This window comes from Malaclemys terrapin, chromosome 1, assembly GCF_027887155.1.
Source record: "Malaclemys terrapin pileata isolate rMalTer1 chromosome 1, rMalTer1.hap1, whole genome shotgun sequence".
Lineage (NCBI taxonomy): Eukaryota > Metazoa > Chordata > Testudines > Emydidae > Malaclemys > Malaclemys terrapin.
The window spans coordinates 242,415,013-242,442,964 of NC_071505.1; positions in this window are offsets into that span (position 1 = coordinate 242,415,013).

The window sequence follows — 27,952 nt, forward strand, 5'->3', positions numbered from 1 at the left end:
GTGCTTAAGAGCATAGTTGTAATTATTGGACCCACCATTCATATTAGGCTTAAAGTATAAACCAGAGAGAGCAAACTCACTTCCTCTGGTACAGCCCACCAGTGTGTAATTCCACATTATAAACTTGCTCTGCCTTTAAAGCCTCCTTCAACAACTTTAACTTTGCTTTTATTTTAATTACAATATAAAAATATTTCTATTTATCATCACAGGAAATTTGAGTGTGAAACAGAACATAGACCAATTAAAACAATGTTCCTTGGGTACTTACAAGAAGCGGCCCTCTTCAACCACCACACAACACTTGTCATCACCAGCATAGGCAGTTTTTATTTTACCAGTGTCCGAGCATCTCGACTGTACTTTGCAATTTGGAGACTGATCCCCCAGAGTGAACCCACATGCCGGCGACTCTGCCTGTAAGTGAACCCCAGGTACAAACAACAATACAGGTCTGGGGCTTTCCAGACCTTGCATTGTCTTGCAACAGTATTTGAGGAGGGAAAACAAACTTCTTTCATGCCATTTGAGTACTTTTCATGTTTCACTTCATGACACTGGACCCTTGTTAACTTTCTTACACTATTCTCTTAGTATTATTTTCCTTGTACCAATTTTTTAACTTTTTTCCTGTGGTGATAAGAGGCAACTTTCTTTGTTCTGTGTCAAGTAAAGCCTCTTACTTTATATAGCATATATTTCCGTATAGCGCACGTCATTGTTTTTTGCCTTTTACCTTTCATGATTGGAAATTAACGTTATCTTGTACATTTAAAAAAAAACACTTACAACATCATACATATAAAATAGTTAACCTCTTTATCAATAAATTCTTGACTTTGTTGACTTTCAAAATACAATTCTCTAGATGCTAATTCAGGCTGAAACACGTGCTAATGTCATGGATGCAGAATTTCTAGTGATAGCTTCTGTTGAGACACTTGGTCATGTTCCCACAGCGTCTGTCGGCTTGGATTCAGAGTGACATACCACTCCCAAACAGCCCAGCTCCTGTGTCAAGCTCCCTGCTGTTTTGTTCCTGCCCCACCTTGGCAGACTTATATATTTTAAAAGTTTACTTTTTTTGTCCATAAAGTCCTTTCAGTACTTCAACCATTTTTGACGAAATCCCAGTCACTGCAGACTGGTGAAATTCAATAACACTTGGCACAATAAACTAAACATTATTAAACAATATTTCCTTAATAGATTTAATCCTAAATCATTAGTTGGGTTTGTCTCCCATCTAGGGCATTTCAATCTTTTATAGAATTCTTTTTTCCATTTACAAAAGCCTACAATATAGGTTTTTACTTCCTAATAACCTTTAATTTACACTACAGAACTTTTGGATAAGCATGTTAGTGGTTAAGCTCCATTTCTTATACAGTATTCACTGATTTTTCTTGGTGTTGGGCTGGGTTTCTGCTTCCAAAGCACACAGCCATCTGAAAAAGAAAACACAACCTATTGAGACTTCTCTTTGGAGTCTCTCTAGGATTTTGATTAAATACATATTACCCCGGTTATGATCTACACTACATGTTCCAAGGGAATGAACCTTATTTCCACAGTGCCACCCTTCTCCTCTATTTGCAATACAATGCAATAGCCATATTAACTTTCAAAGGATGTGTAACTGTTTTTGTGCTTAAAGCGTTTCCATGTACCCCTATCGAAGTGATTGTCTGATCACTCAGAGCCACCTTATGCCTTGGAGTTTTTAACATTGCTACTCTAGTGACCACCACCTCCCCTTGCTATTATTCCAGACGAGGGTTGCTAACCCTCCACGATTGGCCTGGAATCTCCAGGAATTAAAGATTAATCTTTAATTAAAGATTATGTCATGCGAAGGAATATGTCCTCCAGGAATATGTCCAAACAAAATTGGCAACCTTATTGTAGACGTGCACTGTCTCTCTACCTTTTTATTTCTTAAAAAAACAACAAGGAGTCTGGTGGCACCTTAAAGACTCACAGATTTATTTGGGCATCAGCTTTCGTGGGTAAAAACCTCACTTCTTCAGATGCATAGAGTGAAAGTTACAGATGCAGGCATTATATACTGACACATGGAGAGCAGGGAGTTACTTCGCAAGTGGAGAACCAGTGTTGATTCTTGTTTATTTCTTGTCCTGCAGCTCTTTCATGACTACAAAAGGATCCAGAGTCTCTTCCAACTATACTGATTCTGGCCATCTCTGCCACAGCCATGCCCTCTAGTCCTTATTTAAAAAGATGTTGAACTTCATGAACTCACTGAAGGTAACAAAGGCAGATAACACCAGCTACTTGTGTTCGGCTTGAGAGGGGGAAAGAAATAAGAAATATAGCGAAGACTATCAGGAAACATTGGCAGCTGCTCAAAAAGTGACTCAGTTTTTGCAAATTTTAATGAAAGATTCAAATGGATTTTTAGTGGAATCTTTTAAAAGCCAATTCATTTTAGACCTACAAAATGGAGTTTTATAAGCCAGGAGCATTTGTTTAGGTCCTTAAAACCTTGCATAATTAAATGTATTTGCATTTATTTTAAACAGCTTGCTCAACACCACTTGTGTTGCTCGAATTATTATTTTTTTTTTAACCCAGATTGCATTCCCTACATGTACATTCGGAGGCAGCCAAGTTCAGATGGAAACCCCTTATTTTCTTTTACTGATTTTAACTAAATTGTCCACAGTCAAATGATTGTCCTGCAGTTCTTGGGCTGATCCTGCTTGAGCAGGGGGTTGGAGTAGATGACCTCCTGAGGTCTCTTCCAACCCTAATCTTCTATGATTCAAATCAGATTTCTCTCTGCCTACAGCAGTCATTTACAATTGATTTAGAGACCATTCCTTTGGGAAAATGGCCCGTTTTCCTTCAGAATAGCTGTAAAGATTTCTGGGGACAAAAGCATAATGGTGATACTCAGGAGCCGCACCATGTCCTTAAAAGGGGGAGAGGGCCACTGGCGCCTGACCCTCACACCACGGGCTCCCTCGCTGCCTCTTCTCCCCCGACCCCGCTTCCCACTTGCTCCTTTCCACCCTGTAGCGGGGCTGTCACCCTGCTCCAGCCCTGAAGGGGTTAAAAACAGCCCTGAGAAAGGGCTGCCTTGGGGAGCCAATAGGAAAAGGCTGGGAGGCAGCCAATCAGGACCAGGCTGTGCCCTATAAAAGAGCTGCAGGGCCAGGAGCCAGAGGAGTTTCACTCTAGCCCTGGAGTGGGAAGGGCTAGCTGCCTGGGAACAAGGTAACTGAGGTGGAGCAGTGCTGGGAAGGGCAAAGGGAGCTGGGGAGCACCTGCCTGGTAAAACCCCAGGCTGCAGGCCTTGTTGAAGGCCTATGAAGGTTCTGGGGCTACAGAGGTGCAGCCTGGGAACAGGCAGAGGCAGCTGGTCCTACCCCCTTGCCAATGATGAATGGCCATTACAGACTGCAGTCTGCCCGAGTGAGCGGGGGCTAGATGATGACTGGCAGTAGCCACTGAGGCAAGGTGGGTTTAGAGGGTTGTGGGTTCCCGTGGAAGCAGAAACCCAGAGTATGAGGGTACTGCAGTGGGCAGAGCCCTGAGGAAAAGGGCACCAGGGTCCAGGAGGGACACCGGGGCCCTAAAGCAGGTGAGACACTGGCCTGCAGAGGGTGCTCTGGAGCTGGGGTTGAGCTAATTCTCAGGACGACCAGTAGGAGGCACCGCGCTGGTGAGTCTCAGTTCACTACACGCCCCCTCCCCCATCCACTCACCCTTAGGGCCAGAAAAGGGTGTTCCAGGGTCCCTGGTGGTACTTGTCACCACTTGACTTCCCCTTGCATAATTTGTTTGACTATCAGGGTTCCACTGGACTGCACTGAGTTGTACTGACATAACTAGGTTTTATTATCAAACCAACCACTTCCCCCCCCCCTTCTTATTCGATGTGACATTGAACACTTTTACTACACCAGCCTGCTTAAACATTAACATCTGCATAAATGCTCCTTTTAACTCCTCACTCTGTTTCCTTAAATCACTTATCTCCCAAAGTGACATATTTCTCAGCTGATTTTCCCCCTCCATGTCTGAGCTTATCTTTGTACTCATTCTTTAGTTACAATTACTGTTCTCTCCATGATCACCCATGGGTCTTATTCTTTAAAGTTTCAGTGGCATTCAACAGACCTTTCCTGTGCTCTGCCCAGGGCTGGCTCTGGCTTTTTGGCTGCCCCAAGCAAAAATAAAAAAAAAAACCTGTGGCCGGAGCGCGGGTGCAGGGGGACCGGCTGGGAGGGGAGGGGGCGGGAGAGGGCGGCCAGGGCTACAGCAGGGCACTGCCACGCAGCCCCTCCCGCTGCGCCGCCGCCTGCCGCGAGGGCTCCGCTCCGGTCGGCGGGGAGGGAAGGAAGAGGACTGCCCTGCAGGGCGCTCTGGTTCTCCACGCTGCCACCCCCTACAGGGCGGCCGGAGCGGAACAAGAACAACAACAACAACAAAAAGCGGCCGTGCCGCCCTAGGATTGGGCAGAATGCCGCCTCCAACAATCTGCCGCCCCAAGCACCAGCTTGCTCAGCTGGTGCCTGGAGCTGGCCCTGGCTCTGCCAAGCATCCTTTTACATAGGTATCCAATGTACTTCCCTGTAGTCCCCCTGCTACTGACCTTCTGTTTAGGAGAGACTTCTAGGGTATAATTTAATAACATGGTTTTCTGTTTCTTCTTCTTGCATTTCTTGTCTAACACTATTTACTGGATTTCCTTTTCAAACTGGTTCCAGTCTTCCCCCATCACTTACCAGGGGAGTACATAGGAATCTTCTTTAGATCTAACCCAATCCTCCACCACCCTGGAAACCTCCTCAAATTTAAGCCCTTCCAACGCCATAGCTAAAATGCTGGGTTGCAATCCTTAGCGGTAAAGCTATATGCATAATAAACTTTGTTACCTGTTCCAGGTGAATGGATCTGGGTCAAGTCACAGCACCACTAATGTTGAGATTCCCTCAGAGACCTTTTCCACTTGGCTTATCCAGAACACCTTGTCCAGTTCTGGGAGAGCACTTCAGCCAGTTTCCTGGAATCCAAAAAACTTCGTTTCACTCTAGATTTCGTCACTCAGGTTCCTTTATTTGGCATACAGCAAAGCTACACTGAGTTGATCAGATGCAAGCTTGTGGGTGGGTATAGGGCAGCATATCATCTGAAGTTATACAGAAAACTTCTTCCTTCATACACACTTACATTGCATCACCTGTTTTTGGATTGGATGGGTTACTTTGCAGGAACCAATTCCTATGCAGTATGCTCTGTCCATTGCTCAGGACAGAGTCTTTACCTTCTCTCTACATTCCTAATTTAACTTGTCCATTGTCAATAAGTGGTTCCCTGGGTGTTCTCTCTCTCTCTCTCTCTCTCTCTCTCTCTCTGAGCCAGCTAAGATAATTCTGTCTTTTTAGCCTACTGACCTATTTACTTATCTTAATTAGCACAAACTTTCTGTTCTTAGCCTAATGATTTGTTTACCTCCCTAATTCTGTCCTCCAAGATATGAGGCCTCCCTCCAGGTATTAATTACTCATGTCAGGGCAGGACTCAGCTACAACTGTGACAGGAGGATATGCTGAAGGTGCAATTAAAGAGATAGGAGAAGAACCAGGAGAGGACAGTGTCATGGAAGCTAAGGGAGGACAGTATTTCAAGAAGAGCATGGTCAAATGTGTCAAAGGTGGCTGACGGGTCAAGAAGGATGAGGATGGGGTACTAGCTTTGGCTAATTTGGCTTTGGCTAAGAAGAGATTATTAGAAACTTTGGCAGCGATAGTTTTTGTTGAGTGCAAGGGATGAAAGTGGATTGGAGGGGGTCTAGGATGGAGTTGGAAGAGAGGAGCTCCAGGCAATGATTGTCAATAGTGCATTCAATGAGCTTACAGATGAAAGGGAGAAGAGAAAGGAATATGAAAGTGCCCAATTGACCTAGGTCAAGAAGTCTTGCCAGAAAGATTTGAGTGCCTTCTTCACGATAAATGAAAACACTGATAAAGCTTTATAAGGCTGGTATGCTGTGCTATGGGAAAATAGTTGATACTTGGCAAAGCGAGGGCCTGGAAGCAATTTCCAAAGGGATTGCTGAAAGAGGTGAAGCAGTCTGGAGTAGGTATTTGTCAGGCTGAGTGGTCCGAGTCTGAATTCCAGAGCTAAGGTTTGAGTCAGGAGTCTGAACCAAAGGTTGGAACCGGATTACCAGAAGTCAGGAGCAGGGTTGGAACAGGATGGGAACAAGGCTGGGCGCAGGGCAGGTTGGAGTGGTGGAGGAGCAGGGCTTGGAGAGACTAACACAGATAGGCAGAGAGTCTGTGGGCATGTGTGTTGAGCAGCCAGTGAGATGCTGCTGCTAGGGTTAAGAACCAACTTGTTGAATTCCTCAGTCAATCTGGCAGGACAATCCATCAGGCAGCCTAACAGGCTCCTTAGGACATTAGAAGTATTGAGCAGGTGCAGCTGAAGGTCTTACTCCTGACAGTATCAAATACAGTTGTGTTCTCAAATGCTATGCTAAAGCTAAGTTTTCTACACCAAAAAAGCGATGCTAGAAGCCATTCCCATATGGTTCATAATTGCAGTTGAGCTCAAAAGCCTGAGAACCAGATTTCACTTATTCTCTGTGATCATGAAATATCAGTGAAAAACAAAGAGCCATGTCCTGACTTTTGATATTTTTGCAGATCTCACATTGACATCACTGGGCGTTTTATTTCAGATCAATGACAAAGATAGAGCTCCAGGGTCTGTGTTCCAAGAGGAGCCAAAAGGCTGATGGTCTTATTTCAGTCTAATGTGACATGGCATATTCCTATAACAACGAACTGAATTTTTAAACACATTGTCACAATATTTTCTGCATCCTGATAAAGTAATGCTCAAACCTGAGCTACATTTGTCGTGGCATTGCTAGCCTCTGTTGGCCAGAAGCTGGGAATGGGCGACAGGGGATAGATCACTGGATGATTTCCTGTTCCCTCTGAAGCACCTGGCATTAGCCACTATCGGAAAACAGGATACTGGACTAGATGGACCTTTGGTCTGACCCAGTACGGCTGTCCTTATGCTATGTTATAACATTCTTGAAATTACCTGCATATTCTTTTCATTCTGGTTTTGTAGGTACATTATAAAACTGATCCAGAATTGTTACAAAAGCATATTCTTCGACTGGGACCTGATCCTCCTCCACTGAACTCAATGGGAGCTTAGCCATTGATTTTGATTTTGTGCACGATCAAGTTCAAGATCAAGAGGTACTTGGCTCTCTGTCAACCCATTGTATATATTCCCTTAAGCATTTGTAGTTTATATATTACTGGATGTAATGGAATTCTAAATGGATGGCTAAATGAGTTCATCAAAGTGCTCTCTGCTGACCAAAGTTTCCCAGAAACTAGCTGCTTATTCTACCATTGCTTATTATTAGTCCAAAAAAGTGAAGGCTTAATTTCTCTTTAAACTTTCTCTCTCTTGCAGTTGTAAGTAACATTTCAAAATATCTGGAAGAGTGCTAATAGTTTTTCTTCCCAGAATCTCCAAGAGGAGTTGCGGATAACCACAAAAGTATCCTCCACATTCCATCATGGTAGTACATGGGGATATGATTTATTCAAAATCAGAGTACTTTAAACACATGCCAGGTCTAAGTGTGCATATTTCCAAAATGTTCCCCTTGAGATTCCACCTAGACTGCTTACAAATCTGGATCTGAAAAGCAACATTTGTGCAGTCCAAGATTAACAGAGTATATGACAGTGCTGTAAAATACCTACAATGTTAACGTGCAAAAGAAACCATCTGGGGATGTTTAACTGTTCTGACTGTGTGATACCATAACTTGGCCCAGAGAACTGGAGCCTCTTGAACAAAATCAGACATGACCAAATCTGCTAAACTCAGTCATACATAATAATAATTCTGTTACAATGAAGTAGAAATTATCCATTATAGAATCTGTGACAACCGTTTGAAATGTTGTATGAGGTCTGCTGACCAGCAATGATTTTTGAATATTGAGCATATTAGGTTGTGTTACTGAAGACAGGCCTTCTGAGGAAAAATAGCCTCCATGGGCCCCATTGCATTTAAAGCTAATGGACAGCAATAGGGTCATCAACTTTCTAACATCTGAAAACTGGACCCATCCTGCCCCACCTCTTTCCCCCCCAGGCCCTACCTTTGTCTTGCCTCTTCCCGCAAGGCCCAGAGAGTGCAGTCACAAGAGAGCTGCGGCCAGGCAGCCCTGCTGGCAAGCTAGGATGCTGCCCTCCTGCCCAACAACCCCCTGCCTCCCTTTGCACTGCGAGCCCGGCAACCCCCTTCCCTGCCTACTCAAGCCCTCCCTGTCCCGGAGCTGCTTGAGTGCATGGCCTGGGGAAGCGCTGGCTGCTAGGGATGCGCATGTTCCTTCCCTCCTGGGGCATGTTCCATGCCCGCTGGGAGCCTCTTGCCCAGCTCCCACACTCTATCCTCCACCACAGCCCTGCAAACCAGGATCCTCAAAGGGTTCGCCCGCTGCCCGAGCTGGTGCATGCATGCTGCCGCGGGGGCTGCCATGTAAGGGCCAGGTGACAGGCTGCCACTCACCCCTCCACCCCGCATGGGATAACCAGACTTTGTGTCCGGCCAGTAGATCTGACCGGATGTTGCCAGGTTCCAATTTTGACTGGACTTTCCAATTGAAAACTGGACACCTGGCAATCCTAATCAAGAACTGCATTCACTCATGTTTGCAGATGGGATCATATATTGATAGTAACAATGTTCTTGATATACAGAATTTGATACTGAATGAGCAATCAGCAACTGTGTTCTTGGGGCTTGATCCTGCATATATTGAAGTCCATGGTAAAACTGTCATCAAGGTCAATGGTATTAGATAGGGCCTTTAGCCTCCAGGGCCCTCCTGCTTGTCTTTACATATAGGCAGCCCCAAACAAGTCTAATCTTTCCAGTGCTCATGCTACTGCAGAAGAAGCTGGCAAAAATTAGAATTTGCCCTGTGAAACAAAACTCACATGCACTCGAGCTAGGTATGAGTTGCTGGGGCTAGCATAAAGGATCCATCATATGCAATATCTCTAAGAATGAACTTTCCTACACTACAGCTATGTCCAACTTATTAACTGAGCAACATAGGCAGGTGTCTCACATAATTGTTTCTACATTAATTTCTTTTGTAATCCATTCTTAATAAATGGTATAGTTTAAGGTTTCCCCCCCTTCGTACACTCTTAAATATAATCTTAAGACATTACTTGGAAACAGGTTACCAAAAAAAAGGTACTTTTCACATTAGGTGCAAATCTTGGCTCTCTTTGGGGAAGTTCAAATCTAGGGCCTGATTCTCCACTGCCCTGTACCTTATGGAGTCACTTATACCTGTTCACAGTGGTATAATGATAATATTCTGATTTGGGAGCATTTTGCATCCGCTGTACATGGGTGTCCATGACCACAGAAGGTGCAAGTTAATGAAGAATCAAGCTCTTTAATTTTGCATCAGGCCTGTAATGGAACAAACCAAACCTCCAGATCCAAATATGCCTAAACTTTGAGAAAGTTCAAATCTTGATACAAACTTTGTGGCTTGGGACCATCTCCAGTCCCAAAAAGAGGAAACAGTGAGAAAACAAGCCAGTGACTATAATACATGTACAGTTCAGGCAGCATAACATGGGAACTGACCCTATATTAGAAGACTTACGGGAAAGGTAGACGACATGCTTCTGTGATTGTGTATCTTCAGAGTTATGATCAACCAAAATCATTTACTTTTACATTTCTAAAACAGAAATAGATTTTAATCTAGTTTGTTCCTTCAAATCCATTAGACGAGCTGTTTGAAATTTTAGCAGTGCTAGAAGAGAATTGCTATTTTTGCTTGTTAGCGTAGCTATATCTACACATTATTGTTAACTTCTAGCTGATTCTGGGTTACCTCTGACTGTTTAATTGGAGTTGTAGATGGGGTTTTTTGTTTTTGTTCTTTTGCTTAATAAGTTTTGTTGTACTTCATATGAACATAAGCATGTTTTGGGACAGTTAGAGAGCGCTTCTGCCAAAGAGGTCTGTATACTGAATCATTTTAAATCCTTTGTAATATCAACTAACAAAATAAATAATACTCTAGGGCTCAACTGTTGAATTTAGGCAAGACCTGGACTGCTGTAGGGAAAACTCAAGGAAGAACTTCTCCCCAAGGCTCTCTGGTACATGGATACTGCTGAAATGGCAGATGGCAAGGGGGCCAAATTAAATTAACCATCTAAATTAATATAAACCAATGGAATCATGACCAGGATGAATCTGGTCCAATCTGAGCTAGACAATGATGTTCAGTGAGGTGCCAGAATTTATAGAAAATCTTTATTAATGAGCTGGAAGAATGTATAAACATTACATTACATTACTTAAAAAGAGGACGCTACAATATGGAGGTGTTGGGAACACAAATGAGGACACACAACAAATAGATGGGCACAGAGGATATAGATCCAGCCTCCATTGAAATCGGTAAAAGCAGGATTAGACTATTAGATGGAGAAACAGTGCCTGGATTCATACCAAAAAAATGAAAGTAAACACCAAAGAGGAACAAATAATTACAAATGCAGATAACAAGAACAGCTGGAAAGCAGTAATTCCAAAACACCCGGAACATAAGGGAAAGCAAATTAGAGATGAGCTTGTAATACAATGTGGTAGCAAAAAATATCCAGGAACAGTGATGCCCTCTGGGAACTCTCGGACATTAGTGAGATAGCTGTCCCTCTCTATATGGCACTGAGACCATACATACAATAGCATGCCCAGTTCAGAGCTTCCCACCACTCTCACTGCCAAGGCTACACACTTTTAGCATGCTAACTCAATCAGGGCTAGCACAGGTATGTCTCCTCAAGATGGAAATTACACCTTCTGCTCAAAGTGCAGACATACCCTAAGTTTGTCTATGCTATGGTATTGAGGACCATCTAAGCACTTGGATGGATAGAAAGATAAATGATGCACTAATTAGCACATCCCTACAGTGGGTAAGTCGGCTGCGATACGTCGAATTCAGCTACGCTATTCGTGTAGCTGAATTTGCGTATCTTAAATCGACCCCCCCCCCCCACGTAGTGTAGATGTAGCCTCAGCCAACCTGGACATGCTCCCTCCCCCCGACAGGAATGTCCACTCTGAGGGCATAAGCCACTATTAGAGCGAGAGGTTGTAGCTACTTTCTGCTACCACACATTCCTCTTCTAGTAGGCTACCCATCAACAGAGCTTTCTGCAGGGCTTAAGTTAACTTCTGCTGGCTTAAATATTGTGAATCTACATCTATATTTGATCTCAGAGGAAAAAGCGAGAATGAATGTCCCTATTTGGCTACAAGGACTTCTGTTCCTATTCCCGGACCTTGTACAATCAAGAGTGGAATCAGTCACCAGACCTTGAGATGCCAGCATTACACACAGAGAATATGGGAAAGCAATGCATCCAGGAAGCAAGCAACATGGAGAAATAATGTATCGTATGTTTCCAACACAAAATGTGTTACCCAAAAGTTGTGTGACCTTCAACTATGCATTGACCTAAAGTATAAGGTTCAACATGGCTGTTACTCTAACTATCCTCAATGCACAGTAAAAGAGCTCACGATTCTTTTTAAAACTTCAGGCCAAGATTTTCAAAAGTAACAAATGATTTTGGGTGCCCAAGTTGAAACACCATAAGAGCTCTTTATTTTAAGACAGTGTGGGCTCAGCACTTTCTGAAAATCTAGGCTTTTAATGTCTCAAATTGGGCACTCTAAAAACACACTAGTCACTTTTGGAAAATCTTGGGTCTTAGTGCTTTTAGAACCTTTAGAAGTGCCAGGAACTTTACTCCCTGAACAGAGATTCAGCCACCTAACATTTGATCCCAAAATCAGAGATCTGACCACATCTGTCATTCATAAGAGTGCCTCAGTTCAAACCATGTAGTTTGGACTGTGTTCTGCATCTAGTGATTTCCAGAAAATCCTGTTCTTCATTCCAGTGAAATGTTTTGGGTGGTAATTGCCCAACTTCACTTTTTAATGTTCGGGAAGTTTATCCTCTGGGAACATTCATGGCTGAACAGGGTAAAATGTTTCGCAATCCTGTTTCTAGTTTGGGCCTTGGGGGGGGGACGACAGAAATTTAATGGAATATAATTTAAGGCTGTACTCTCCCTTTCTCTTCATATCCAGATGAAGCAACTTATTCAGACTCTGGTACGCTATCATTTGCAATCCAATGATTGACTGACCTACTTTTTCAGGCATGCTGTACTTCAAAGGTCTTCTACAGTAGAACCCTGCTTTGATGAACAATGATCTGACGAATGACCGGTTATATGAACCATTGCTGTCCCTTGATCAATGAGGTTCCCATCTGTGGATGTGAGCAGAGGTCACATATACTCAGAATGGGGGTACTGACCTTCCCACATTCTGATGAAAGCACCTCAGTATCAGATAAGGTATGCCTCAGAGAGGTTGCCACTGTTCTTTTTCACAATGGCAGAGAAATGTAAGACAACTGTGTTAATATTTTTTTAAAAAGTAAGATTATTGAAAGGCTGGACAGAGGTGTAACAACAACTGACTTGGTACAGGAGTCAGGTGTAGAGAAATCAATTTCAGAACCAAAGAAAAACTCTTAAATTTAGTTTCATCAAGGGATGGTGAATGATTAATAAATAATTTTATGCACCATACTTACTGTAATTTAGAGATGTTCAATTTTATGAACTCCTCAATCCCCTGTTAGTTCATAAAATAGGCATTTGACTCTAGAAGATAAAATATTGTGATGAACTCTCCTCCTCTACTGGACAGGGATTTCTCTTGCTTGTCATCTGTTTAGACTATTACGTAATTCTCATACAATGGATCATCTACTGCTCTCCTCCACTGCACCTCACCTTTTTCTCCAGCTGAGACCATCAGCAAGTATTGCTGATGTATGGCTTGTCTACATAGTGTATAACCCCTGCCTTCTCCCCTACTTAAGTTTGTGTTCATTAAAGTGACCTGCGTCCACACATGTCTTAAAGCATACCTAACTGGCTAGTTATACATATCCACTGAGGGTGAAGTAAATTCTTTTCATGTTGAGTTAGTGTGGACTAATGTTCTTGTGCACTGTAGATAGCTTCCCGTGACAGCACCTGCCTCATGGCCTGGGGTTGCCCTGCAGACACTCTGCTTTACTTTCCCTCTGAATTCCCAAAATAATCCACTCACAGCCAAGGTCTTTGAAACAATATTCCCCTCCCTCCTGGGATCTAATTCATTAATTATCAGTCAGCTCCCCAAAAGTCCCCTTTCCATTCATCCCTCAGGTTTTGTGTTCACAGTGCTCCTTCTGGGGGTGGTGTTCTGACTGACTTCTCCCTCTCGGGTACACTTAGCAACATTTCTTCCAGCCCCTCCCTTCTCTGAATGGGCTTGAAGCCTCCTTTTTTTTTAGTCACTTGCTGTCAACTAATTACTTACTATCTTGATCCTCCCCAACCTGCCTTTGCTGACTCGGAGAGAGGGGAGTCTTGGACCCCATGTCCACTCTTTACAAGGCTCCTCGGCCCTTAAAGGAACTATGGGCTGGGGTGGCCCTATGCTTTCCATCTCCCAGACACGAACTGCTTCTGAGGACCATCTTCCTCTCTCCCACTGACTGCTTCCATTATTTTTTTGGCCGCCCACTTTCCCTGAATGTGTGGAATGTGGTAACTGGTCTCTCAGGGTAAGTCTACACTATGAAATTAGGTTGAATTTATAGAAGCCGGTTTTATAGAAATCGGTTGTATAGAGCCGATTGTGTGTGTCCCCACATAAAATGCTCTAAGTGCATTAAATCGGCGGACCGCATCCACAGTACCAAGGCTAGCATCGACTTCCGGAGCGTTGCACTGTGGGTAGCTATCCCATAGTTCCCGCAGTCTCCGCCGCCCATTGGAATTCTGGGTTGAGAGCCCAATGCCTGAATGATGCAAAACAGTGTCACGGGGGGTTCTGGGTACATGTCGTCAGGCCCCTCCCCCTCCGTCAGAGCAACGTCAGACAATTGATTCGCGCCTTTTTACCTGGGTTACCTGTGCAGACAACATACCACGCCAAGCATGGAGCCCGCTCAGCTCAGCTCAGCTCACCGTCACCATATGTCATCTGGGTGCTGGCAGACGTGGTACTGCATTGCTACACAGCAGCTGCCCCTTGCCTTTTGGCAGTAGATGGTGTATTACGACTGGTTCGATCAGATGATGGCTGAAACTCCGTATGTCCCCCAGTCATATTATGCTGCCTTCCCAATGATTACAGCGGCTATCAGTTGTAGTACACTATTTTCTGCCAAGTGCCCGGTATTTTCTGCCAAGCACCCAGAAGATGCCGAGGGCTATCAGTCATGCTGCACCGTTGGCTGCCAGCTTAAGATGTAAAAAAAAGATTTGTTCTGTATTCATTTGCTTCCCCCTCCCTCCGTGAAATCAACGGCCTGCTAAACCCAGGGTTTTGAGTTCAGTCTTTGGGGGGGCGGGGGGCATTCTGTGTGACAGTTGTTTGTGTTTCTCCCTGATGCACAGCCACCTTTGTTGATTTTAATTCCCTGTACCTATACGCCATGTCATCACTTGCCCGCCCCTCCCTCCCTCTCTCCCTCCGTCAGACAATAGTTTCGCGCCTTTTTTCAGACCAGACGCCATAGCACTGGGATCATGGAGCCCGCTCAGATCACCGCAGCAATTATGTGCACTATGAAGACCACGTGCATTGTCCTGGAGTATATGCAGAGCCAGGACATGCCAAAGCAAAACCAGGACTGGCCGATGAGGCGATTGCAGCGCGGCGACGAGAGTGATGAGGAAATTGACATGGACATAGACCTCTCACAAAGTACAGGCCCCAGCAATGTGCAAATCATGGTGTTACTGGGGCAGGTTCATGCTGTGGAACGCCGATTCTGGGCCCGGGAAACAAGCACAGACTGGTGGGACCGCATAGTGTTGCAGGTGTGGGACGATTCCCAGTGGCTGCGAAACTTTCGCATGCATAAGGGCACTTTTATGGAACTTTGTGACTTGCTTTCCCCTGCCCTGAAGCACCAGAATACCAGGATGAGAGCAGCCCCCACAGTTGAGAAGCGAGTGGCGATAGCCCTGTGGAAGCTTGCAAGGCCAGACAGCTACCGGTCAGTCGGGAATCAATTTGGAGTGGGCAAGTCTACTGTGGGGGTTGCTGTGATCCAAGTTGCCAGGGCAATCAAAGACCTGGTGATATCAAAGGTAGTGACTCTGGGAAACGTGCAGGCCATAGTGGATGGCTTTGCTGCAATGGGATTCCCAAACTGTGGTGGGGCAATAGACGGAACCCATATCCCTATCTTGTCACTGGAGCACCAAGCCACCCAGTACATAAACCACAAGGGGTACTTTTCAATGCTGCTGCAAGCCCTGGTGGATCACAAGGGACGTTTCACCAACATCAACGTGGGATGGCCGGGAAAGGTACATGATGCTCGCGTCTTCAGGAACTCTGGTCTGTTTCGAAAGCTGGAGGAAGGGACTTTCTTCCCGGATCAGAAAATAACCGTTGGGGATGTTGAAATGCCTATCGTGATCCTTGGGGACCCAGCCTACCCCTTAATGCCATGGCTCATGAAGCTGTACACAGGCAGCCTGGACAGTAGTCAGGACCTGTTCAACTACAGGCTGAGCAAGTGCCGAATGGTGGTGGAATGTGCATTTGGACGTTTAAAAGCGTGCTGGCGCAGCTTACTGACTCGCTCAGACCTCAGCGAAAAGAATATCCCCATTGTTATTGCTGCTTGCTGTGCACTCCACAATATCTGTGAGAGTAAGGGGGAGACATTTATGGCGGGGTGGGAGGTTGAGGCAAATCACCTGGCCGCTGATTACGCGCAGCCAGACACCAGGGCGGTTAGAAGAGCACAGCAGGGCGTGGTGCACATCAGAGAAGATTTGAAAACGAGTTTTGTGACTGGCCAGGCTACGGTGTGAAATTTCTGTTTGTTTCTCCTTGATGAACCCTCCGCCTCCCTCCACCCGGTTCACTCTACTTCCCTGTAAACCAACCACCCCATCATCCCCTCCCCCCTTCGAGCACCGCTTGCAGAGGCAATAAAGTCATTGTTACTTCACATTCATGCATTCTTTATTAATTCATCACACAACTAGGGGGATAATTGCCAAGGTAGCCTGGGATGGGTGGGGGAGGAGGGAAGGAAAAGGACACACTGCAGTTTAAAACTTTAACTCTTATTGAAGGCCAGCCTTCTGATGCTCGGGCAATCATCTGGGGTGGAGTGACTGGGTGGCCGGAGGCCCCCCACCATGTTCTTGGGCATCCGGGTGAGGAGGCTATGGAACTTGGGGAGGAGGGCTGTTGGTTACACAGGGGCTGTAGCAGCGGTCTCTGCTCCTGCTGCCTTTCCTGCAGTTCAATCATACGCTGGAGCATATCCGTTTGATGCTCCAGCAGCCAAAGCATCGACTCTTGCCTTCTGTCTGCAACCTGACGCCATCTATCATCTTCAGCCCACCACTTGCTCTGTTCATCCCGCGATTCAGCCCGCCACCTCTCCTCTTGTTCATACTGTGCTTTTCTGTAGTCTGACATTGATTGCCTCCATGCATTCTGCTGTGCTCTGTCAGCGTGGGAGGACATCTGGAGCTCCGAGAACATATCATCCCGAGTCCGCCATTTTCGCCTTCTAATCTTCACTAGCCTCTGTGAAGGAGAAACATTTGCAGCTGGTGGAGGAGAAGGGAGAGGTGGTTAAAAAAGACATGTTTTAGAGAACAATGGGTACACTCTTTCACATTAAATTTTGCTGTTCACATTACACAGCACATGTGCTTTCGTTACAAGGTCGCATTTTTCCTCTTATATTGAGGGCCTGCCGGTTTGGTGTGAGAGATCACTCACTCGGTGCCAGGCAACAGATTTCGGCTTGTAAGCAGCCATGGTAAGCCACAGTCTTTTGGCTTTTTTAACCTTCTTAACATGTGGGAATGGTTTCAAACAGTAGCGCCCTCATTTCCCATACCAAGCACCCCTTGGGTTGGCCATTTAAAATGGGTTTGCAATGTAAAAGGAGGGGCTGGGGTTTCCGGGTTAACATGCAGCACAAACCCAACTACCCCCCCCCCACACACACACACACAATTCTCTGGGATGATCGCTTCACCCCTCTCCCCTACCGCGTGGCTAACAGCAGGGAACATTTCTGTTTAGGCAAGCAGGAACGGGCACCTCTGAATGTCCCCTTAATAAAATCACCCCATTTCAACCAGATGACTGTAAATGATATCACTCTCCTGAGGATAACAAAGAGAGATAAGGAATGGATGTTGTCTACATGCCAGCAAACACCGGGACCATTTGCTGCCATGCTTTGTTATGCAATGATTCCAGACTACGTGCTACTGGCCTGGCATGGTAAAGTGTCCTACCATGGTGGCCGGGATAAGGCAGCCCTCCCCAGAAACCTTTTGCAAAGGCTTTGGGAGTACATGAAGGAGAGCTTTCTGGAGATGTCCCTGAAGGATTTCCGCTCCATCCCAATACACGTTAACAGACTTTTCCAGTAGCTATACTGGCTGCGATTGCCAGGGCAAATTAATTATTAATCATTAAACACGCTTGCTTTTAAACCATGTGTAATATTTACAAAGGTACACTCACCAGAGGTCCCCTGTGTGCCCTCAGGGTCTGGGAGCACGCCTTGGGTGAGTTCGGGGGTTACTGGTTCCAGGTCCAGGGTGATAAACATATCCTGGCTGTTGGGGAAACTGGTTTCTCCGCTTCCTTGCTGCTGTGAGCTATCTACATTATCTTCATCCTCATCTTCCTCGTACCCCGAACCCGCTTCCCTGTTGCATGTTTCTCCATTGACGGAGTCATAGCACACGGTTGGGATAGTGGTGACTGCACCCCCTTGGATTGCATGCAGCTCCGCATAGAAGCGGCATGTTTGCGGCTCTGCCCCGGACCTTCCATTTGCCTCTCTGGCTTTGTGGTAGGCTTGCCTTAGCTCCTTAATTTTCACGCAGCACTGCTGTCCATCCCTGTTATGGCCTCTGTCCTTCATGGCCTTTGAGACCTTTTCTAATATTTTGCCATTTTGTTTACTGCTACGGAGTTCAGTTAGCACTGATTCATCTCCCCATATGGCGAGCAGATCCCGTACCTCCCGTTCGGTCCATGCTGGAGCTCTTTTGCGATCCTGGGACTCCATCATGGTTACCTGTGCTGATGAGCTCTGCGTGGTCACCTGTGCTCTCCTCGCTGGGCAAACAGGAAATGAAATTCAAAAGTTTGCAGGGCTTTTCCTATCTACCTGGTCAGTGCATCTGAGTTGAGAGTGCTGTCCAGAGCGGTCACAATGAAGCACTGGATAGCTCCCGGAGGCCAATAACGTCGAATTCCATCCACACTACCCCAATTCCAACCCGCAAAGACCGATTTTAGCGCTAATCCCCTCGTCAGAGGTGGAGTAAAGAAACTGGTTTAAAGGGCCCTTTAAGTCGAAAGAAAGGGCTTCGCTGTGTGGACGTGTCCAGGCTTAATTCGATTTAACCCTGCTAAAGTCAACCTAAACTCGTAGTGTAGACCACGGCTCAAACTCACTCCTCTTGTACCCCTTTACATGCACACATCTCTCATTCGCACCAGCGTGGCAATTCACAAACTGCTATCTCACATTGCTTCGTATGATGCCAGGACCAACCTGTCTGTCTATCAGTGAGCCCTCCATGGCTCTGGGATCATGTTGGGCAAATGTCACCTGCCTATTTAAATGCTGGTGCAAAGCCAGGATGGGTCCATTGGCTCCTGAAGTCGCATCCCTCAGCATTCTAACAGTGCATTCTATACAATGCCTTGTTTAGCCACATAGAGCCATGCAGAGGCCCTGGATCTTCTCACCCTCTGGGGAGGAGCAAAAGTGCTGGCAGTCCTGTCCAAAGATCACCAGAATAAAGAGGTGTACAAAGCCATCTCTAAGGACTTGACCAAGAAGGGTCACTGCTGGGAACCTTTGCTTTTCAGCTCATTGTTCTTGTGGTAATGCATTTGCAAGAAATCCAAGGACAAAAACAGGCTCACATCATTGTAGTCCACATCTTCAGTATTTTTCAGCGAGATTAGGTGTCCTAAATAGGTTTGCATAAAATACTTTCCTAGAGTGCCATACTATTCTTGTTTGCCCATTGAGGACACACAACTTCATACAGAACCTTTCTGACTGCTTATTGTACTTGTTCCTATACAGAAATCCCATGAACAACTTGGTACCTGGCACAGACTGCATGATTAAGTTGTTAGAGAGGGATTCTCCACCTCTCTGCAAGTGTTTTCAGTCCTGTCACTGCTAGTATATTTCAAGAATTCATGTGGCGAGCACTGGGGCAGAAAAAAGGTGGGAATGTTATGTCTAGACAGGCAGTTGATCATATTATTTGGCTCACTGTGTTATACTGTCGTATTCATAAAGGACTGGCAGGATTCCGCATTGTGGTTTTATAATATCCAAAGTTCAAGTAGGATGCATTAAACCTAAGAGTTTCTTTTTTGTCCATCATTTGGTTTGTTTACCAAAACATAACCAATTCCTGAATCCTTTTCAGTGTCTTCCTCCATCCATTTAACAAATATTCTTAAAATACCACAATCCATTTTTAAATCATGGAACTAGAAAAAGTTTCCAATGTCTACATTTCTAGCATTTTGCCTTCTGTATTGAATAGCAAAACAGAAAGTTTACCTGCATCATGCAAAAATAAATAAATCTTAATACTCAACCTCAATCTATTGCCTTTTATAATACAATGCATGAAAAAAATCAGCATGTTCACAGCCCCCTGGGTTCCCAGGAAATGCAGTTTCAGCATCCACACATACTGTTTCTGAACTGTCTGAATTCTATATAAAGAATGAGGAGTACTTGTGGCACCTTAGAGACTAACAAATTTATTTGAGCATAAATTTGTTAGTCTCTAAGGTGCCACAAGTACTCCTCGTTCTTTTTGCTGATACAGACTAACACGGCTACCACTCTGAAACCTGAATTCTATATGCAGTTCAGTGCAGTGATGTTTTTTAAAATGCTGCAAACTCTTCGAAATAATCCCATGCTAAAGTGGATGAAGATGGAGGAAAGTAACTCCGAGTGGAACCACAAATTCTCCAGTTGCACGATTCATCAAGTCTGATTGTCCTCTTGATTTGTCCAGTGCATAAAGATCTGATGCAACTGTCCTGAAATCCACCATGCATATAATTGAAACCTGCTGGAAAACTGGGCTTTACTTACAAAGCACTTGATGATTGGAACTGTGAAGTTTTCAAAATGTTACAAGTATGTTTTATTGCTTGTCCTGTATATTAAATAAGTTGAAAGAATTTGACTTTCTCCTCAGGGTTTGTTGTTTCTGTAATGGTTCCAGTAACTACCACATCAGCAAATGTATTTTAATAATGCTTGCATGGTCATGAAAACTTATGATAAACAGATGAGTTTGGAAAAAAATCTTTCTAAAGATAATCATGCTAGCTCCCAGCCTTGTCTACTGCTTTTTGGTTTTGGCTATATCCATGCTCTTTTTAAATTATTTTTCTCCCCTGTGCACTTTTTCCAGCCATGTAATTACAAGTTCCTAATGAAACACACACTTTTTACAGCTTGGAAGTATAACTGTTAAAAGGAACTCAATAGGAACATATAGGTCACAATATTACAAAACCTGCTAAACTCTGACTTCAGTGATTTGTTGTGGGTTTTTTGTTTTGTTTGTTTAAACTATTTAGTTAGGAAGTTTTAACACATTCACAAATCCTTGCCATGTAAATATCAAATAAAACAATCATCGCAACATTGTTGTATAGCTATAATATAGGAATATAGTCATCAGCTCTTTCTGTTTAGCAGGGTGCTGCCATATGACAGAGTGAGCATTATTACAATATCTATGTTGCTTCTAGTGATTTTTATTACATTGAGTGAAAGCTCTATATGCACCTATTTACCAGACCAGGCATGTCTATCAAATGTCAATGGTAAAAATAAAAAAAATGGACAGGTGGCTTTATGGGTTTTTTAACTTCCTCAGCACCATTAACCTCTGGTGAAGAAGGAGCCAAAAGGAATCCAAATGAATATGCTTTAAAATAACGAGAACTTTTTTCATGACTTCAATATCTATGTTTAGGTTTATTTTTAATATATTTCCATTTTTCTTCGTAAGGAAAATGTCATTTGAAATCATTTTTGTCACTTACTTTTAAGAGGAGCGTTTACTACATTGAAGTCAGATGGACACTTGGTAATAACTGCAGAACAGATTCCTAAAAAATGAGCTCACAATACTGCTAACACTGACCCCATATGAGTGGAGTAAAGTGATATGTTTCCCTCTTTGCAGGTTCAAGCCCTTAGACAAACATTCTAGCCATTAATCAATACAGTCCTATTTAATGCAAGATAAAAGGATGCTGTGAAACCGATTGAGAGAACTGATTTTGGGCATCAGAGATAGTCCAGTTACTTTTGGCCTGAGTCATCTGGGCTACAGTCAATGGGAGTTTTACCACTGACTTTACTGAAGCAAAGTTAGGCAACTACTGAGCAGGGCCGGCTCTGGCTTTTTTGCCGCCCCAGCAAAAAAGCCTCCCGCTGCCCCCCCGCGGCAGGGGAGGGTGCCGAGCCCGGCCGCGGGCTGCTCTCCCCAACTGGCCGGAACTGGCCGGGGGGAGGGCGGTGAGCCGGCCGGGGCTCCGCTCTCCCTGGTGGCCAGAGTGCCGGGGGAGGGCGGCGAGCCCGCTGCGGCTCTGCTCTCCCTGGCACCAGAGCCGGAGCACCGCGCTGCCCCCCTCCAGGTGCTGCCCCAAGAACAAGCTTGGTGGGCTGGTGCCTGGAGCCGGCCCTGCTACTGAGGGTTTCTGAAAATCCCATCCATAAACTGTACCTTCTTACCATGGACTGTAGCTTGTAATAGTAATAATAATACTTAGCTCTTATATAACACTCTTCATCAATAGATCTCAAAGGCTCTGTGACGAGCTACATGCACCCCACATGGCAGTGACTGTTAAGGAGTTAATAAACAGAGCAATCCCTCCCCCAGCTGTGGCTGAATGGCTGGTTAGCAACAGCTGGGATATAAAGCTGCGGCTGGGACAGAGCTGAGTAGCTACTAGAGATGGGGGAAGCCACTCAGCCATGAAGTAGTTCTATGGCACCAAACAGAGAAAAGCTGTTTGGAGAGACCAATTTCCTGGGAGAAGGATTCAGGGAAGGTTGCCATACAGCCATAGGTAGGAAGCAGTCTGGTAGGCTAACACTGGGCTCCTGAGCTAGGACCCCCTACGATGCCCCCCCACACACACACTCATACTGATGAGGGGACAGAGACAGCTGAAGCCCAGCTTTGGGGGTCCTAGCATAAGCCTACTGAACTCTATTTTTGTCCTGTGTTGATTTGCCTTTTGTTACTTCCCTGATGAAGAAGGGAGAGAGTTATCAGATCTTGAGACTAGTGATCAGAGGCCCATTAGAGGACCTTGGGGTGTGACCCCCTTACTACCTGAAAGGGGAGAAACTCAAATGACCCTGCTGGAGCCATAAAGAGAGGCCAAGTGCTATTAGCCACACTTCTGAACTAATACAACAAGGGAAATTGAGGTGAGGTGGCTGCTATCAAATGCTTGGCTGGGGCACACTGAAAAGCCCTTGACCACAGCCACAAAGTCCCATTAGTGTCAAGCCCATAGGAATTCAGATCTTTTGTAAATATGGAAGAATATATTGTGACCTCATGGAAGAGACTTAAGAGGAATCTTACAAAGAGACCAAATTTAGAGGCAATGTGTAAGATGGTTTAACTTGGACTCCTTTACATTCGGTGAGACTCCCTTAGATCTACTTACACCCATGGTACCAATGAGTAAGGGAGTCTAACTTTTATATTAAGGAGCAAGGAGAAGGTGTAATTTAAACTAGGCAGGGTCCACTTTAACCTGCAGCTTCTTACACCACTTGCAGCTTCTTCTAGCTCCTCCACATGTAACCAATCTAGACCCTACGTCCTGTCTATGCACAAAGTTTACTTACCTAAATGTCTCTCTCTCAGTCCTTGACTTTTCTACTGAGAATACAAAAAAGGCCAAATGTGATGGTGGTTTTAGGACATGGACACCTGTTAATTGGAAAATGTACGGAGACCACCAAATTGCAATCAGGTGGTAATAGTTTTCATATATCATTGAATGGCTTTGCACCAAGAACCTTGACATGAAAAGCTTTGTATAATGATACCAACTCCTGAGGGTCATCAAATACCCATGAGCGAGAACACCACTTCAGATGGAGTATAAATAGAAAGACAGGGAAATAAAATTTTTGAAAGAGACGAGGGAAAAGAACATATTGAAGGTGAGCAAAAGACGAGGACAAAATGAAAGTTCTTAGAAATAATTGATCAAAGGCAAAACCAGAATTCACTGCAAAAAGGAGAGAAATAGGAAGAACAGTGATAATTTATTTCATCAGAAGTCTTCAGTGGAGTATAAAGTTTCACTGGAAGATATTCAAATACATTGTGAGTGCCATGAAACAAATTAGTCATGTCAATTTCAATGAAAGCAATAATGGGCAGACTCCTTGAGGGGAAAATGCCAAACCTGGAAGTAATCATCTGAGTCTTCATTCTCTTTGTTTAGCAAAAGGTCTAGTAAAAACTTAGTTTGCTATTTCAATATGCTTTAATACTGGGAGAATTACTTGTGTGACCTTGGAGAGAAGGGCACATTTATCCCTCGTTTCTTTTTGGAAAGCAAGTCAATGGGAGGGAGGGAGTTATCCAAAGGTGAAATGGTGGATTTAAACTGCATTACTACATTTGGGTGGAGTCAAACATCCCAAATCTCTGTCTCAGAGGCTGTCTTCAACCCCTAACTCAACTTCTGTCTCTAGCTCAAGGTAAGTAGTGCTTTAAACTCCAGCTAGCTGCTCTGTCATGGTGTGTGAGTAAGAGATTGAGGGGTGTTGGTGCTAGTGGGGACTGAGGGTACGTCTTCACTTACCGGAGGGTCCGGCGGCAGGCAATCGATGTTCTGGGATCGATTTATCGCGTCTGGTTAAGACGCGATAAATCGATCCCAGATCAATCCCGGAAGTGCTCGCCGTCGACGCCGGTACTCCAGCTCGCCGAGAGGAGTACGCGGCATCGACGGGGGAGCCTTCCTGCCGCGTCTGGACCCGCGGTAAGTTCGGACTAAGGTACTTCGAATTCAGCTATGTTATTAACATAGCTGAATTTGCGTACCTTAGTCCGAAGTGGGGGCTTAGTGGGGACCAGGCCTCAGCTACTCTACTCCGCTCATACAAACACTGTGCTGCTGCTCGGGTGTTTTGCAGTGTGACTGTCCTCACTCAAGTTACACTAACTTGAAAGGCAGTGAGCACAAGCCCTTAGAGGCACTAATTTACATATGGGAGAGAGTCCAGGCCATGACACTTGTCCTATCCTGTCTGACATTCCTTGGTAGTCAAGTAGAGTCTTGTAAAGAAGTTGAACACTGCTATAGTGGCTGTAGGTGTTTGGAAACCATCCATTTCATATAACAAACACTTCGATTAACCCCAAGGCTGAACTACTTCACAAAAATTTATCATTTAACAAAAATATAAAACTGTCGTAACAACACCAAACTTCCCCAAAGACTAAGAAAGGGATTTTCTCGGTAGCTAAAGAAATATATGTAGTTCTTTCCTGAAGAAAAAGAGCTCATCATTGAGAAATGGATGTAAAAGATCTAAGTTTTCTCTGATAATCCTTGGCTACCCTCGCTGAGATAGCCTAAGTGATTTAGGTTTATTTTCAAATTTGCTCCAGTAACTTATAAAAATAGCTTTCTAGCGGGATAAATGTGTACAGTGTAAGTGGGGTTGCAGAAAGCTTTAAGTGCCATCTATAATTGCAAACAACCATAAGTTCCTGTGATTCAAGTTAACATTGGCTGCATGATTCATAAGCCCACACAGAAGTCATCCTAGGCATGCTACAATTACTGGTTGTACTAAGATCTTTCCTTGATGCAGTAAACTGGTTCTGGTTACATCTTTACATATCAGTCTTCCTCTACTCACTTTCAGCCATCACCATACTGTGCTAGTCCTAAATTTAAAAACAGAAAAAAATTATCATTATAAACAAGCAAGTTTGGCACCCCTCAAATCACTTAGCTTTCCTTGTGCCAGTTTGTTTTGTTTTGGGGGAGAGGAATTGCAACCCCTTTGGCTTTAACCAGTGGCCCTCTGCATGATTCTGTCTCGTTGTTTTGAAGCTCTCTGGGGCAGGGACTGTCTTTAATGCTGACAGTGGCACTGCACAGTACCCAAAATAAACAAATAGACAACGGTGGTAATATCACACATTGCTACTGCTGGGTTAGTCCAAGATGCCAGTGACATTATAATTCAAATAATTAACAGGCAACAAAACTTTTAATACAAGACAGACTCAAAGAAAAAAGGGTGTTAATTTTAGGATACCAGGTTATAGGAGCTAGGCTTTGAAAATTAGTGATCCTGATTTAAACCTGACCTGGTGGCAGCTCTAGGTATGGGCCCTTCCAATCCACCAGAAGCTGCACATTCTACTGTGGCTCAGCAATACCCCAAACCTCTGCTAAACAAAGGAGCAAGATATTAGTAACTGAGCTGAGATGTTCTGATGGGTGTTGCAACTAGGTCAGCAAGCCAGCTTTCTTTAACCAATATTAATTGTAGCAAAACAAAATAGTTACAAGTAATTTAACACTGCAGCTGGTGTAAATTCTTCATGCTCTCTTCCAATTTCACTGGCAAAAGTTAGGAAGAGCACACTTCTGCTGGTTAGTTCAGCTTGGATGCAACTGATATATCTAGCTTGCAAGTGCATGTACACACACACACACATTCCTATTGTTTTACTCACTGAGCATGTTGTTTCAGGTGGTCATTATGCCCTAAAACAGAAAACTGTGTGAAATAACAGAGTTTGACAGATTGGAATGACCAGTCTCTGTGTGGGAGTAATTGTCATGTCCTTACAAAAATGATGAATAACTTTCCTCGTGCAATGCAGTGTGTTATGTTCTGTTTCATTTTATTTCAGTTGAGCTCCACAGCAGCATTTATGTTCATATGTTTCCATTTTAAATGATATTGTATCACACGTGCACTATGAAAATGATTACACAGTTCAAGGAATGGTTATGCATGTACTGTTATCTTGTACGCTTCAAAACTAGGCCCCAGTCCTACTCCACTTGAAGGGATTGGCAAAATCCTGTAGATCTTAATATCCTTTATACACTACAGATTTTTATATATTCATGATGAGGGACTCTATCCTGGGAAGCTGTGACTGAAAAAGATTTGGGGATCATAGCGGATAATCAGCTGAACATGAGTTATTGCTGCGACACTGTGGCCAAAAAGGCTAATGTGATCCTTGGATCCATAAATACAGGAATCTCAAATAGGAGTAAAGAGGTTATTTTACCTCTGTATTTGGGATGCATTGGTGAAGCTATTGCTGGAATACTGAGTCCAGTTCTGGTATCAACAATTCAAGAAGTCTGTTGATAAATTGGAGAGGGTTCAGAGAAAAGCCATGAGAATGATTAAAGGATTAGAAAATATGCCAGATAGTGATACTCAAGGAGTTTAATCTATTTAGCTTAACAAAGAGACTGTTAAAGGGGTGACTTGACTACAGTCTATAAGTACCTATATGGGGAATGAGTATTTCATAATTGGCTCTTCAATCAAGCAGAGAAAGGTATAACACAATCCCACAGTTGGAAGGCAAATTAAGACTGGAAATAAGGTGTAAATTTTTAACAGTGAGGGTAAATAACCATTGGAACAATTTACTAAGGGTTGTGGTGGATTCTCCATCACTGACATTACTTAAATCAAGATGGGATGTTTCTTTCTAAAAGATCTGCTCCACAAATTATTTTGGGGAAGTTCTATAGCTTGTGTTATACAGGAGGTCAGACTAGATGACCACAGTGGTCCTTTTCTGGCCCCTGAATCTATGAATAAGTTAGAAATGGAAGTTACCTTCAAGATCATCCAGTCCATCTCCTGGCAATGCAATAAAGGATTGTTCTTTACAGAATGTCTCTAGTGTTCTGCCCAATCTAGTATTAAAAGGCCCAAAGGACTGGGCCTGCACCACTCCTCTAGCAAGATTATTCCATGTAGATTTCACTGTCTGGAAGTTGTTCCTGATGTTCAACCTAGGTTTTTCCTGTCATAGTTTCACATTTAGATACCTGTGTATCATACTAGGGATGACAACGCCTGCAAATCCTTGCTCTGATGGCAGGGCTGCTATGGTAGAGAAGGGAACCCCTTACAGGCCCCTTACTTGTTTCAGTTCATAAAATTCCCCTATCCATCAAGCTCTAGGCCTATAAACATCCAGTTTTTAAAATCATATAGAGTAGAAGCCACTACTACACTGTTACATAGGTATATTCTATTTCTAAGTACAGGCAAATACGCTGATATTTCCGATGCAACTTATGGTTACTGGTAGCAAAAGCTGTTTAATGGCAACTATTGTATGAAAGCTTAATGTTGATCCAGGTCACCAACAAGATTCTCCCAAACCATAAAAACAAGAACCTGCCCCATTCACCGTGTACCCTCAGAAAGCTGTTGGCTAGTAGCTAGGCTTTGCAACATGTCTTGAAAGCATGGGCTCTGTAAGAGCATTTGAATTCTAAACAGATAATGTATAAATGTCTTGAACTCTTGACTTATTTATTGCTTATTTCTTTTGTATTCGTAATCTCCAGTGCAGAGGGCTTTACTAAGGCTCTTCAACAAGCATTTTATTTCACGCTAACAGCAGAAAGTTAA